Here is a 16,605-nt window from a genome sequence, read left to right as displayed (position 1 = left end):
GGAAAAGAATTTTAGAATTCTTATAGAAATGGGGAATTAGAGTCTAAAGAGAATTATGAACTAAAAATATCCATTAAGCATAGTCTAAAAAAAAAAAACCAATCGATTGATTTGATTCGTTTCAATTCATTGATTTAATCCAGTCCGGTAGAAATATCAGAAAAAAGATGGGAGTGCCTTTTTCGCAAACATGAATAGATATATATGGTATATGTTTATCGTATTATATTATTTATTTTTAACAGCCCCCTCACAAAAAAATTTCTTCGAGTCGGGAGGCTAAAGAAAAAGTGCTGAAAAAAGTGATGAAAAGTTTTCTATTTTTATAGCTAGTTTTCTAGTTAGAATTGATATTGTTCGTACCTCTCGAACAATCTAATATGAATAACTCGCTATTCGCTCGGGTTATCGGCCATAATAATTATGTAGGAGAGATGGCCGAGTGGTTCAAGGCGTAGCATTGGAACTGCTATGTAGACTTTTGTTTACCGAGGGTTCGAATCCCTCTCTTTCCGCACCTTCACCTAATTCGCCAATGTAACTGACTACAATGTATCAAATCAAATAAGAACAGATACTAAAGAGTTAGACCCTTCTTTGATATAGATTCTCTATTCCCAATTTCTTTTTAATACGGAATACGTAAAATAGCGTACAGGGGATGAAAATCTACCTACGGATCTATCATACATGAATAGGAGAAAAATAAAATTTCCGAATCAAATCCCTTACCCTGTCTTCCTTTACTTAACCTTAACTCAGGTGAAAAGGGAGCAGAACCCTTGTTTTGTTATTTTAGTTAGGTTTAAGTCTGACGAGAATAATATTCTACGACAAGCAATTCATTTATTTTCAAACCGACCCATTTCCTATCTATTATTTGATTGACTAATCCTTTATATTGTAATGTGTGAAGGGTCAAATGCTTTGGTAATTCCTCATGGGTGGATGAATCAAGATAATTTTGAATCAGAGTTCTAGATTTTTGTTCATCCCTCGCTGAAATAATATCTCGGGGTTTGCAGCGATAACTTGGTATATCTACTGTACGACCATTAACTAAAATATGTCTATGGTTAACTAATTGGCGGGCTTGAGGAATAGTTGAAGCCATACCTAATCGAAAAAGGATGTTATCCAAACGCATTTCAAGTAATTGTAGTAAAACCTGACCTGTTGACCCTTTTGCTTTTCTGGCAATACGAACGTATTTAAGTAATTGTCGTTCTGTAAGGCCATAATGAAAACGCAATTTTTGTTTTTCTTCTAAACGAATACGATATTGAGATTTTTTACCGGAGCGCGATCGGTTTCTAAGATCGCTTCCGGCTCTAGGACTTTTACTAGTTAGTCCCGGTAAAGCCCCCAGACGGCGTATTTTTTTGAAACGAGGCCCTCGGTAACGCGACATAAAGACTCCTTATTAATTTGAATTTTATTGAAATTTCATAAACCTAAATTAAAACTGAACTAAATGAAGCGAAATCGACTGAAGGATTGTACTACAAATATTAATGAGATGAATTGGATCAATATCCATACTTTTTTGTATTGTATATAATGTATATTGTATATAATGTATACAAAAAATAGAAATTAAAATAAAATATATATAATATATAAATATATTAAATATAAAATATATATTAAATATAAAATATAAAAATTAAAATCTAAAAATTAAACCAAAAAAAGTTTCCTTTTTTTTTTTCTTGATTTATTCTGCAAAGATCTAACTCCTCCAATTTTATTCCTAATTGAAAGTTTCTACGACATAATAAACGGATCGTTGACCTTTGGAAAGAAAAGGGGAAAAAGCTTTTTCAATGTTCTTTGATTTCAAAAAAACATTATCAATCATGTAAAAAAGTAAAAAAGCAAACAAATAGAGAAAGCCGGCTATCGGAATCGAACCGATGACCATCGCATTACAAATGCGATGCTCTAACCTCTGAGCTAAGCGGGCTCAAATAATAGAAATTTTGTATCCATAGGAATTCAGCAAACTATTACGATCTTATCTATTAACTATCTATTAGTTATTCATAATTACTATGAATTATTAATATGAATTATAGACTAGAATTTAGAAAAACTAGAATTTTAAATTTTAAATGCCATATTTATGCCATACATAATTTATGCCATATTTAATATAATCATATTTAATATAATGATATATAATAATATATAATAATATATAATAATGGTAGATTCAATCTAATATTCAATCTAATATTGATAGAATATAATAATTAAGAATAGAATAATATAATTCTATTTGATTATATTTTAATCATTCTATTTGATTATATTTTAATCATATTAAAAATGATATTTTAATTTAATCATATTTTAATTTAATCATATTAATATTTAATAACATTATATTTAATAATATTAAATTATAATAATATTATTATAATTTAATTCTAATTTTATTATAATTATAAAAATTATAAAAATAAATTATAAATATATTTATAATTTTTATAATTATTTATTATTTATCTCTATATTATATATTTTTATTTTATATTTATTTTATTATATGTTATCTTTATTCTATTAGTCTATTCTATTTAGTATTCTATTCTATTTAGTATTATATTCTATTTAGTATTATATATATAATTTAGTATTATATATATATTAGTATAATATTAGTATACTAAGTATAATATTACTATATTTTTTATTTTATATTTTTAGTATTTTTTAGTATATTTTTAGTATATTTTACATTTAAATTATATATAATTTTTTTTTTTTATATAGATATAGATATAGATTTAATTTAATAGATAGATTTAATTTTAATATAGATAGATAGATTTAATATAGATTTAATTTATTTATATTTAATATTTATTTATATTTAATATAGATTTAATATATATTTAATTTATTTATATTTAGTTTAGAATTATAAATAGAGTCTAATAATTAGATAATTATAGTGAAAATATTTTTATGCATTTATATATAATTTATATTTATATATAATTTATATATATATTATCATTATATAAATGATACGTTATAAGTCTAAATAATTAGAATGAAACTTTGTTTTTTAGACTAACTAATTCGAATTATCTTCGAAGTCGAAATAGAAATGAATGGAATAATTAGTTCTAGCTATTATGCTATTATACTAGAAAATAAATAATTAATAATGAATAAATTTTAAAATGAATAAATTTTAATAATGAATAAATTCAATTTTCATTTTTATTTTTATTTTTTTAGTTATCTTATTATGGTTATATAGGATAGTCTAATAAAAGAATAAGAATAAAAATAAAATTAAAGAAAAAAGAAAAGATGCAACCCATAGAAATGAAATCCAGATCATAATGAGAGATGAGAGACTCCTTTCTTTTGTTTTCATTCATAAAGGCGGAAGCTAAGACGAAAAAAAAAAAAAAAATCGACCGTTCGAGTAAATTGCCTGAGAAAACTGAGAGTAAGGGGGGCATATATATGTTATGGAATATCCATCTATATTGAATTGCGAATACAGAAATGATAAAATATTTTCTGATTGGACCAAATAAATACGGGTCTCCGATAGAGACGAAAGAAGATAAACAAACAAGAAATAAAATAGGTAAAGACCCTTCGATATAAGAATCAGTATCTATATCTACTAAATTCAATACTAAATTCAACGGTTTTCGCATAAAAAGAAAGAAAATAAATAAATGAAAGAAAGGGGAAAGGAAGGGAAGGAGAAAGGGGGAAGGAAGTGCATCCTAATGAGATCCTAATCTCAAGACACAAAGGGGATATGGCGAAATTGGTAGACGCTACGGACTTAATTGGATTGGATTGAGCCTTGGTATGGAAACCTACTAAGTGATAACTTTCAAATTCAGAGAAACCCCGGAATGAAAAATGGGCAATCCTGAGCCAAATCCTATTATTTTACGAAAATAAACAAAGGTTCAACAAGCGAGAATAATAAAAAAGGGATAGGTGCAGAGACTCAATGGAAGCTATTCTAACAAATGGGGTTGACTGTTGGTAAAGGAATCCTTATATCGAAACTCCAGAAAGGATGCAAGATATACCTATATAAAATATAAAATAAATAGGTATACTAATGAAAAACCAAAAAAGACGACTCGAACCCGTATTTTTTTTATTTATATGCAAAATCAATTTATATGAAAAATAAAAAGAATTGTTGTGAATCGATTCCAAGTTGAAGAAAGAATCGAATAGAATATTCATTAATCAAATCATTCACTCCATAGTCTGATAAATCTTTTGAAAAACTGATTAATCGGACGAGAATAAAGATAGAGTCCCGTTCTACATGTCAATATCAATACCGACAACAATGAAATTTATAGTAAGAGGAAAATCCGTCGACTTTAAAAATCGTGAGGGTTCAAGTCCCTCTATCCCCAACCCCAAAAAGCCCGTTTGCTATCTATTTATTTTATCCTACCCTTTTTGTTAGTGGTTCAAAGTTCCTTATGTTTCTCATTCATCCTATTCTTTTCCATTTTACAAGCGTATCCTAGCAGAATTTTGTTCTCTTATCACAAGTCTTGTGATATGATATATTGTGATATATATATGATATACGTACAAATCAACACCCTTGAGCAAGGAATACCTATTTGAATGATTCATAATCCATATCATTACTCATACTGAAATTTACAAAGTCTTCCTTTTAAAGATCCAAGAAATTCCCCTTTTAATTTAATACTTTTTCGTTTTTTTTTTTGTTTTCATTTTTAAGTGACATAGACCCAAGTCATCTAGTATTATGAGGATAATGCGTCGGTAATGGTCGGGATAGCTCAGTTGGTAGAGCAGAGGACTGAAAATCCTCGTGTCACCAGTTCAAATCTGGTTCTCGGCGTATGATTAATTTGTATGAGTATCTACTCTACAAATTAATTGATATAGATCGACATAATACATACTTATCTAGCTAGCTATCTGGAAGTAAACCCTCTCTTTATTTATTTTTTTTTTTTTTTTTGTTTCTATTTTTTAGATGAGCAAAGAGTCTATTATAATTATAATGTAGTAAAAAAAATAAATAATGTAGTAAAAGAAAAAAATTTCATTATCTTTCCTCTTCTTTTTTATTTGTTCACGCTGTGGCTCCTCACATTCAAAAAGAATGTTAATACTTCATACATATTTAATTAAAAAAAAAGATTAAAATAGTTGGTTGAAAGGCCCAACCAAAAGTCTGGTCTAGAGGAGTTCAAGGATAGAAATAACCAAGACTCATCTCAGCTACAGTACAAATAGAATCCGATTCCCTTTCATTTATTTATTTGTATTCTCTTTCATATTCCATTTCTTCATTCCTTTCTATGTGACTCTCTAGAGTTCATCTAAGTGATGTGCGCGATACAAAGTTCACGGTATAGAACCCTTGTTGTTCATCCTATTGTCTCGGCTCGTCCGAAATAAAATAAAAAGGTATCTTCAAAAATCGAGAATTTCAATGATGTATTGTCTTTTATTTCTTTTTATTTATTAGCCTATCCATAAGAATACGAATGAAACCTCAATTCCTCCGTTTGAGCTAGAAGAGAATGTACAAATATTCCTTGAATATTTGAAGTTGTAATTAGTTTCTTATCATTCAATGAGCGTCTTGTATTTCATAAAAATTGGGGGCAATGTAATCCTTACGTAAAGGCCACCCTATCCAACTTTCGGGCATTAAGATACGTTTCAGTCGTGGATGATTCTCATAAGAGATTCCCAACATGTCATAAGATTCTCGTTCTTGAAAATCCGCACTTTTCCAAACCCAGAAAACAGACGGAATTCTAGGGTTACTCCTTGGAGCAAATACTTTTATACATACTTCTTCCGGTTGATCTACACCATACTCTATTCTCGTAAGATGATACACACTGGCTAACAGTCCGCCTGGTGCTACATCATAAGCACATTGGGAACGTAGATAATTGTAACCATATACATATAAAATAACAGCAATGGAATGCCAATCCTCGGGCTTTATTTGTAAAGTCTCTATTCCTTGGTAATCGAAGCCCAAAGATCTATGAACTAGCCCGTGTTTGACTAGCCAAACAGACAAACGGCCCTGCATCTTTTTTATCTCTCCCGCACTTTTCTTTTTTATTTGTAATTTGTATAAGATAAGTATTTCACATTTACGATGAAATCGAATTTATGAAGATTAATTCGTTGTTTGTTATTCTGTTTCTGAATCCTACCTAATTCACTAATTCGTGGGAAGATATTGAACTTTTGTAGTTGAAAAATGTTTCAGGAGGAATCTCTGAAGTAGATGGTGGTTGATAGAGTAATCCTTGATTATAATTTCCAGTATGAGTACTGCGTACAAGACAAAACTTGTGATTGGTAGTAAAACACCGATCCCCCTGTTGAGATCTAATTCGATCTTCATAGATTTCGCGAGATATTTTCTTACGAAGTTTTGTTATAGCATCTATAACTGCCTCGGGTTTAGGGGGACAGCCCGGCAAATAGACATCCACAGGAATTAGCTTATCGACTCCCCGAACAGTACTATAAGAATCAGTACTGAACATCCCTCCTGTAATTGTACACGCGCCCATAGCAATAACATATTTAGGTTCGGGCATTTGTTCATATAATCTCACTAAAGAGGGAGCCATTTTCATTGTTACTGTTCCAGCTGTTAAAATTAGGTCCGCTTGTCTAGGACTCGATCTTGGGACCAGCCCATAACGATCAAAGTCGAATCGTGAGCCTATTAATGAAGCAAATTCAATGAAGCAACAACTGGTACCATAAAGAAGCGGCCATAAACTGGAGAGTCTTGACCAATTTGAAAGATCATTTAATGTAGTTGAAATAACTGAGTTTTGGGTTGTTCGATCAAGTAAGGGAAATTCAATGGAATTCATACTCAATGTTATTATTATTTTTACTTTTTTCTTTCTTTTTATTATCTGAATATTCAGGAACTAAGACCATTCCAATGCTCCTTTTCGCCATGCATAAACTGAACCAACAATTAGGATAAGCACGAAAATTAAAGCTTCTATGAATACGGGTACCCCCAATACATCGAAACTCATTGCCCATGGATAAAGAAAAACCGTTTCAACATCAAAAACAACAAAAACTAGAGCAAACATATAATAACGGATTCGAAATTGTAACCAAGCATCGCCCATTGGTTCTATACCCGATTCATAACTAGAAAGTTTTTCTGGACCCTTTCTAATCGGGGCTAAAACTCCAGAAATTAGAAATGCCAAAATAGGAATAGCACTTGATATTATTAGAAATGCCCAGAAAATATCATATTCGTAAAGCAGAAACATAGACGAACTCCTATGAATGTGAAAAATAGACCGGATTAGTCGATTCGACCTGGAATTCATTGTCAAGTCATCCACAACTGTTTGTTTAGTCAAACCAACAATTCAGTTTGATCGAATCGTCTAGTTTCGTTTGTTTGCTGTTGCGTTTTAAGATTTATTGATTGGAATTAATCCTATTTACATTTCACTTATTTCGATTTAATTTCGATATAGTACTAATTTGTATTCGATATAGTACTAATTTGTATAGTAATAGTATAAATAGATATTTATACTATTACATTTATACTATTACATAGATATTTATACTATTACTATATAGTATAGTAGAATACTATACAAATCCAAAACAAGTAAAACTTTTTTGTTTTCACTTCATTTCGTATTTTTCTAAATAAAAGGAATTCTAATATATAACTAATATCTAATATGTATTAGAAATAAAAAAAAAAAAAAAAAACCTTTTCTCTTTTCTATTATCTTATTATCTATTATATATATAGAATATATATAGAATATAGAATAAATTTATATATATTATATAGTATATTATATAGTTATATATAGAATATAGAATAAATTTATATATAGTTATATATAGAATACATTTTTTATTTTCTATCTATATTTTATAGATATTATATCTTTTTATAGATATTATCTATATATATATTATCTATATATATATATTTAATATATATTATATATATTTATGAGATTCTGTTGAAATGCGCTTTTGTTTTCAGTTTCTGAGCGATCTCCCTGTGAGCGAGCTTATGGGAATGATTTTAACCAAGCAACTGGAAGCGACCAGTTCCAATCAACAAAGAATACAATAATTAGGAAAAAAACTATACAACTTTTTTTATTTGTATTTGGATATTCTTTATTGTTTTAGTTTGCTTTAGTTTTAAGAATATTATTTTCATTTCATTTTTATTAATTTAATAAATATTTTTTTATTAATTTAATAAATATTTTAAATTAATAAAATATAAAAATTAATAAAATATAAAAATTAATAAAATATAAAAATTAATAAAATATAAAATAAAAATATAAAATATAGGGCTATACGGACTCGAACCGTAGACCTTCTCGGTAAAACAGATCGAACTGATTATTATCAAAATGATTCGACCTATTTCAAAGACCCAACATGCATTTTTTTGCATTGGGCTCTTTCATTAACTGATAGAAATATCAGTTAGTCTACCATATATATATTTTTTCTCTTAGAAAAAAAAGGAAGATGGTTCCATGTGCTCTGATTCATTACTGATACAGGAGCACTACCAAAGTGTTTCAAAGAAGGGAAAGTTTATCTTGACGTAGGTCTGCTTCTGGCCTAGATCAACCTAAGTTAAATGAAGTCTCTATCATCCTGATTAAAAAATCAAAGATGAAACTTCATACACCTTAAGATTCATAGGACGAAAAGAGAATTTTTGAGGTCCTTATACTCATTATGCCTAGCATTGAATAGACTGGGTATTCGCCCTATCAATATCTCAAATCAATGATAGGTTCGATTCGGATCCTGCTCCTGCCTAAACGGCACCCGAATCGAACCAAACCATTTGTCAGGCTATTGTTCTCTTGTTTTGTTCCTTCAAAGTAATGGAGTAAGACATCGATTTCTCAAAAGGATCAATTTTTTTTGATTGCATGATAGACTCCCCTGAAAAACATTGGCGCGCGTGTAAACGAGGTGCTCTACCTAACTGAGCTATAGCCCTTGTGTTTGTGATACATATTTTATCATATTATTTAGATAATTTCTTGTCAAGATGAATATTACATGATCCAACATCATAATCATACCTTTTTGGTCGGTTTGATTGGTATTGCTTAGAAGTAATATCGGATTTATAATCCATCGATGTGATAGGTCCCTTTTCTTTCTCTTTATGATTCCTTATGATAATAAATGACCTACTTAACTCAGTGGTTAGAGTATTGCTTTCATACGGCGGGAGTCATTGGTTCAAATCCAATAGTAGGTAGAACTTATTAGATACCATTGATCCCGGTGTCTAATAAGTTTTTCTACCCACCTTCTTTTATTGATTTTCTATCTTTTTCATCCTATTCTATTTCCGTTTTCAATTTTCAAATTTTTCGTTAGATCAAATTTCACTATTTCACTTTTGATTGTATTTGATTCTATTTAATCAGCAGAATAAAAATGGGATGTAGAAACGAAAGTTCTGTTTATACGGAAATTCTTTCGATTAACCAACTAGTTACGAAATCGCGTTGATAGCCTTTACTCGTGTCCTAGCCCATCTGAGAGCTAGATTTGCCTCAATTGTTTGCCTCTTGCCTTCAGCTTTCCTCAAGTTAGCTTCCGCTATTTCAAGAGCTTGCTGAGCTTCTTGTGGATCAATGTCACTACCCTTTTCCGCATCCTTTCCAAAAATAGTGATTTCATTATTGACTATTCTAGCAAAACCACCCATCAGAGCCATCGTTAACCATTGGTCGTTAAGGCGTATTCTCAAAATACCTATATCTACAACTGTGGCAATAGGCGCGTGATTTGGTAATACGCCAATTTGTCCGCTATTAGTAGATAAAATGATTTCTTTCACTTCTGAATCCCAAACAATTCGATTATGGGTGAGTACGCAAAGATTTAAGGTCATTTATTCAATTTGCTCTCCATTTCTAAGTTCGTAGCCTTCGCAGTAGCTTCATCGATGTTACCTACCAAATAAAAGGCCTGTTCAGGAAGACCGTCTAATTCTCCGGAAAGGATCAATTGAAATCCTCTAATTGTTTCTGCTAGGCCAACATATTTCCCCGGGGAACCAGTAAATACTTCCGCTACGAAAAAGGGTTGTGATAAGAAACGCTCAATTTTTCGCGCTCTTGCTACGGTTAAGCGATCCTCTTCGGACACTTCGTCCAACCCCAGGATAGCTATAATGTCCTGAAGTTCTTTGTAACGTTGTAAGGTTTGCTTAACCCTTTGCGCAGTTTCATAATGTTCCTTTCCAACGATTCGAGGTTGGAGCATAGTTGACGTTGAGTCTAAAGGATCTACCGCTGGATAGATACCTTTGGCAGCTAATCCTCTTGATAGTACGGTAGTAGCATCTAAATGCGCAAATGTTGTGGCAGGGGCAGGGTCGGTCAAATCATCCGCGGGTACATAAACTGCTTGAATAGAAGTTATGGATCCCTCCTTGGTAGAAGTAATTCTTTCTTGTAAAGAACCCATTTCGGTACTAAGGGTGGGTTGATAACCCACAGCGGAAGGCATTCTACCCAATAAGGCAGATACTTCGGATCCCGCTTGGACAAAACGGAAGATATTGTCTATAAATAGAAGTACGTTTTGTTTATTAACATCTCGGAAATATTCCGCCATAGTTAGGGCAGTCAACCCAACTCTCATACGAGCTCCTGGCGGTTCATTCATCTGACCGTAGACTAAAGCCACTTTTGATTCCGCAAGATTTTGTTCATTAATTACTCCAGATTCTTTCATTTCCATGTAAAGATCATTTCCTTCACGAGTACGTTCACCTACTCCGCCAAATACGGATACACCCCCATGAGCTTTGGCAATGTTGTTGATCAATTCCATAATGAGTACTGTTTTACCTACCCCAGCTCCCCCAAATAGTCCGATTTTTCCTCCACGACGATAAGGAGCTAAAAGATCGACTACTTTAATTCCTGTTTCAAAAATAGATAATTTTGTATCTAATTGTATGAAAGCGGGCGCAGGTTTATGAATAGGGGATGTTGTGCGAGTATCTACAGGACCTAAATTATCAACGGGCTCCCCAAGCACGTTAAAAATTCGTCCTAGGGTCGCTCCGCCGACTGGAACACTTAGAGGAGCTCCCGTGTTAATCACTTCCATTCCTCTCATTAGACCATCTGTAGCGCTCATAGCTACAGCTCTAACTCGATTGTTTCCTAATAATTGCTGTACCTCACAAGTTACATTAATTTGTTGACCGATGGTATCTCGACCCTTAACTACCAAAGCGTTGTAAATATTAGGCATCTTGCCCGGGGGAAAGGCTACATCCAGTACTGGACCGATGATTTGAGAAATACGTCCCAGATTTTCTTTTTCAAGCGTGGAAACTCCAGGAACAGAAGTAGTAGGATTTATTCTCATAATAAAATAAAGTGAAATATGTCAATTTTTTTTTTCGAAAATTTTCTAATAAAAAAAATCTTCGACAGCAAGTTGATCGGTTAATTCAATAAGAAATGGGGATTAGCACTCGATTTCGTTGGTACCATCCAATTGAATGCAATTCAATTGGATTGTTTCCTTATTCAATGAAGGAATTTTTAAGTTCAACCAACCTATTTGCAAAATATCAAGTGGATAAATAAATAACAATTTTGAGAGAGTCTTTCATTTGTCTATCATTGTCTTTCATTTGTCTATCATTATAGGCAATACCATCCATATTATCTATGGAATTCGAACCCGAACTCTATTTACGATTCCTTATTTCTATCTCATTAGCCCTTATTTCATTTCGTATTTTATTTTAGCATATCGATTTTTTTTTACGTCCAACCTATCCCCCCTTTTTCCATCTATATTCCTTTTTTTTCATTTCATAAACGAATTACGCATATTTTCACATCTAGGATTTACATATACAACATATATTACTGTCAAGAGTGAATTTCTTATTCTTTCTTATTTCTTATTATTGAATTTATATTATTTCTTATTTTATATTATTTCTTATTATCTTATTATCTTATTATTGATTATTATTGACTATTGACTTATTATTGAATTTATATTATTATAGTATTATCTTATTATTGACTATTGACTTATTATTGAATTTATATATTTTATATTTAATTTATATATTTTATATATATATTTTATATTTATAATTCTAATTATAATTATATATTTATAATATTTCTATTTCATTTATTTCATTTTCATTTCGATTCAAAAAAAAAGTAAGGAATTCTAAACTTGAAAAACACGGATTGGGTTGCGCCATACATATGAAAGAATATAGAATATGAAAGAATATAGAATAATGATGTATTTGGCGAATCAAATACCATGGTCTAATAAGGAACCTTTCGGATTAGTTGATAATTTTTTGAAAGATTTCTTCGAAAAGGTTTCATTAACTCCTAATTTATGCCGAGCAGACCTTGTTGTTGCGAAAATTTTCAATTCATGAGTTGTAGGGAGGGGCTTATGTCACCACAAACAGAGACTAAAGCAAGTGTTGGATTCAAAGCTGGTGTTAAAGAGTATAAATTGACTTATTATACTCCTGAATATGAAGTCAAAGATACTGATATCTTGGCAGCCTTCCGAGTAACTCCTCAACCCGGAGTTCCGCCCGAGGAAGCAGGGGCAGCAGTAGCTGCTGAATCTTCTACTGGTACATGGACAACCGTGTGGACCGATGGGCTTACCAGCCTTGATCGTTACAAAGGGCGATGCTACCACATTGAGCCCGTTGCTGGAGAAGAAAATCAATATATATGTTATGTAGCTTACCCCTTAGACCTTTTTGAAGAAGGTTCTGTTACTAACATGTTTACTTCCATTGTGGGTAATGTATTTGGGTTCAAAGCCCTGCGCGCTCTACGTCTAGAGGATCTGCGAATCCCTCCTTCTTATACTAAAACTTTCCAAGGCCCGCCTCATGGCATCCAGGTTGAAAGAGATAAATTGAACAAGTACGGTCGCCCCCTATTAGGATGTACTATTAAACCTAAATTGGGGTTATCCGCTAAGAACTACGGTAGAGCAGTTTATGAATGTCTACGTGGTGGACTTGATTTTACCAAAGATGATGAGAATGTGAACTCCCAACCATTTATGCGTTGGAGAGACCGTTTCTTATTTTGTGCCGAAGCAATTTTTAAAGCACAGGCTGAAACAGGTGAAATCAAAGGGCATTACTTGAATGCTACTGCGGGTACATGTGAAGAAATGATTAAAAGGGCCATATTTGCCAGAGAATTGGGAGCTCCCATCGTAATGCATGACTACTTAACAGGTGGGTTCACTGCAAATACTAGCTTGGCTCATTATTGCCGAGATAATGGTCTACTTCTTCACATCCATCGCGCAATGCACGCAGTTATTGATAGACAGAAGAATCATGGTATGCACTTTCGTGTACTAGCTAAAGCTTTACGTCTGTCTGGTGGAGATCATATTCACGCTGGTACAGTAGTAGGTAAACTTGAAGGAGAAAGGGACATAACTTTGGGCTTTGTTGATTTACTACGTGATGATTTTATTGAAAAAGATCGAAGCCGTGGTATTTATTTCACTCAAGATTGGGTTTCTATACCAGGTGTTCTGCCCGTAGCTTCGGGGGGTATTCACGTTTGGCATATGCCTGCTTTGACCGAGATCTTTGGAGATGATTCCGTACTACAATTCGGTGGAGGAACTTTAGGACACCCTTGGGGAAATGCACCGGGTGCCGTAGCTAATCGAGTAGCTTTAGAAGCATGTGTAAAAGCTCGTAATGAGGGACGTGACCTTGCCCGCCAGGGTAATGAAATTATCCGCGAGGCTGGCAAATGGAGTATGGAACTAGCTGCTGCTTGTGAAGTATGGAAGGAGATCAAATTTGAATTCGAAGCAATGGATACTTTAGATAAATAAAATTTGAATTCGAAGCAATGGATACTTTGTAATCCAGTAATTACTGTTGGTTTGTTGAATTGCAATTAAACTCGGCCCAATCTTTTACTAAAAGGATTGAGCCGATCCTAAAGATTGGTGTATTCTTTTCTATCCTATTCGTTCCGTGTTGGAATAGAAACTTATTGTATTAGTAGACGAGATTTTATTGTATTAGTAGACGATATTTTACGAAAAAGGTTCTTGATAGGAGAAAAATTTCTTTTTTCAATTTTTTCAGTGCGAATTTTACACAACATAGGGAAATCGCTATTTCTAATTGAAAATTTATATTTATAATTGAAAAGAAAAAAGTAAAGTATCATATATCATATATAATGAACTGATACTCCAGGTTCTCACAAACGAGAATCCTTTACTTCAATATTCACTCATTATTAGTTTAATGATTGTATCCATTATGCGTATTCCGATAGGAAATAAATGATTTTTTTTTTTTCATCAAATGACTATTCATCTATTATACTTTACATCTAAATAGAGGCAAGAAAACTCTATGGAAAAATTATGGTTCAATTTTATCTTGTCTAAGGGGGAATTAGAATACAGATGTGGGCTAAGTAAATCAATGGATAGCCTTGGTCCTATTGAAAATACTAGTGTAAACGAAGACCCGGTTAGAAATGATATGGATAAAAACATTCATGGTTGTAGTGACAGCTCTAGTTATTACAGTAAGGTTGATCATTTAGTTGGCGTCAAAGACATTCGGAATTTCATTTCTGATGACACCCGAATTAGGGTTTTAATTAGGGATAGTAATCAGGATAATGATAGTAATCAGGATAATTATTCTCTATATTTTAATAGTGAAAATCAAATTTTTGAGATTGACAATGACGATCCCCACTATGATTTTAACTTGTATGATACTAACTATAGTTGGAATAATCACATTAAGAGTTGTATTAACTCTTATCTTCGTTCTCAAACCTGTATTGATAGTTCCATTTTAAGTGGTAGTGACAATTACAATGATAGTTATATTTATAATTGCATTTGTGGTTACATTTGTGTTGAAGGTGGAAATAGTAGTGAAGACAATGGTTTAACTCTAAAAGAAAGTTGCGCAAATGGTAATGATTTAACTCTAAAAGAAAGTTGCGCAAATGGTAATGATTTAACTCTAAAAGAAAGTTGCGCAAATGGTAATGATTTAACTCTAAAAGAAAGTTGCGCAAATGGTAATGATTTAACTCTAAAAGAAAGTTGCGCAAATGGTAATGATTTAACTCTAAAAGAAAGTTGCGCAAATGGTAATGATTTAACTCTAAAAGAAAGTTGCGCAAATGGTAATGATTTAGAAAGGCCTAAAGATTTCAAGCATTTGTGGGTTCTATGCGAAAATGAAGATTGTTATGGATTAAATTATAAGAAATTTCTTAAGCCAAAAATGAATATTTGTGAATACTGTGGATATCATTTGAAAATGAGTAGTTCAGATAGAATCGAACTTTCGATTGATCCAGGTACTTGGGATCCTATGGATGAAGACATGATCTCTCTGGATCCCATTGAATTTCAGTATGACGAAGATGGTATTGATTATGATCCATTTCAGTCTGACGAAGATGGTATTGATTATGATCCATTTCAGTCTGACGAAGATGGTTCTGACGAAGCTGACGAAGATGGTTCTGACGAAGCTGACGAAGATGGTTCTGACGAAGCTGACGAAGATGGTTCTGACGAAGCTGACGAAGATGGTTCTGACGAAGCTGACGAAGATGGTTCTGACGAAGCTGACGAAGATGGTTCTGACGAAGATGGTATTGATTATGATCCATTTCAGTCTGACCAAGAAGAGCCTTATATGGATGGTATTGATTCTGATCCATTTCAGTATGACGAAGATAAAGTTCAGTATGACGAAGATAAAGTTCAGTATGACAAAGATAAAGTTCAGTTTGACAAAGATAAAGTTCAGTATGACAAAGATAAAGTTCAGTTTAACAAAGATAAAGATGGTATTAATTATGATCCATTTCAGTTTAACAAAGATAAAGATGGTCTTGATTCTGATCCATTTCAGTATGACGAAGATAAAGTTCAGTATGACAAAGATAAAGTTCAGTTTGACAAAGATAAAGTTCAGTTTGACAAAGATAAAGTTCAGTTTGACAAAGATAAAGATAAAGATGGTATTGATTATGATCCATTTCAGTTTGACAAAGATAAAGATGGTATTGATTCTGATCCATTTCAGTATGACGAAGATGGTATTGATTCTTATCCGTTTGAGTATGACGAAGATGGTATTGATTCTGATCCGTTTGAGTATGACGAAGAGCCCTATAAAGATCGTCTTGATTCTTATCAAAGAGAGACAGGATTAACTGAGGCTATTCAAACAGGTACGGGTCAACTAAACGGTATTCCTATAGCAATCGGGGTTATGGATTTTCAGTTTATGGGGGGTAGTATGGGATCCGCAGTAGGCGAGAAAATCACCCGTTTGATCGAATATGCTACCAATAATTTTTTGCCTCTTATTCTAGTGTGTGCTTCCGGAGGAGCACGCATGCAAGAAGGAAGTTTGAGCTTGATGCAAATGGCTAAAATATCTTCTGCTTTATATGATTATCAATCAAA

At 32.2% G+C, this 16,605-nt stretch overlaps 1 non-coding gene across 1 annotated transcript; it reads left to right on the top strand.

Moving 5' to 3' along the window:
• The first annotated feature begins 428 nt into the window (after positions 1-428).
• Positions 429-515, top strand: TRNAS-GGA (transfer RNA serine (anticodon GGA)). Its single transcript has one exon. It is a non-coding gene; the product is annotated as a tRNA-Ser (tRNA).
• The last annotated feature ends 16,090 nt before the right edge of the window (positions 516-16,605 follow it).

The sequence above is a fragment of the Durio zibethinus genome, unplaced genomic scaffold (assembly GCF_047325235.1).
Source record: "Durio zibethinus cultivar Kanyao isolate XHJ-2024 unplaced genomic scaffold, ASM4732523v1 HiC_scaffold_238, whole genome shotgun sequence".
NCBI classification, from domain to species: Eukaryota; Viridiplantae; Streptophyta; class Magnoliopsida; order Malvales; family Malvaceae; genus Durio; species Durio zibethinus.
Note: the sequence above shows the minus strand (reverse complement) of the source record. Positions and strands in the feature narration are given on the sequence as shown.